Here is a 208-nt window from a genome sequence, read left to right on the forward strand (position 1 = left end):
CCTTTGTGGAGCTTAAAGTTTTTGTTAGAGCCGTTACCCAGATATTGTTCACCGATTATTCGATCATCGTTATTCCGTTATTATCCACTCGCGGATATTACCACACGATTGTCGACCAAATATTATTATCACTACCATTTAATATTCGAGTATTATTACTTCTTTATTCGATTATTATTTAATTTATTCGATTGTTATATATATACTA

Source organism: Odontomachus brunneus, unplaced genomic scaffold (genome assembly GCF_010583005.1).
Source record: "Odontomachus brunneus isolate Ranch 3 - 2012 unplaced genomic scaffold, Obru_v1 Obru_scaffold_233, whole genome shotgun sequence".
Classification (NCBI taxonomy): domain Eukaryota; kingdom Metazoa; phylum Arthropoda; class Insecta; order Hymenoptera; family Formicidae; genus Odontomachus; species Odontomachus brunneus.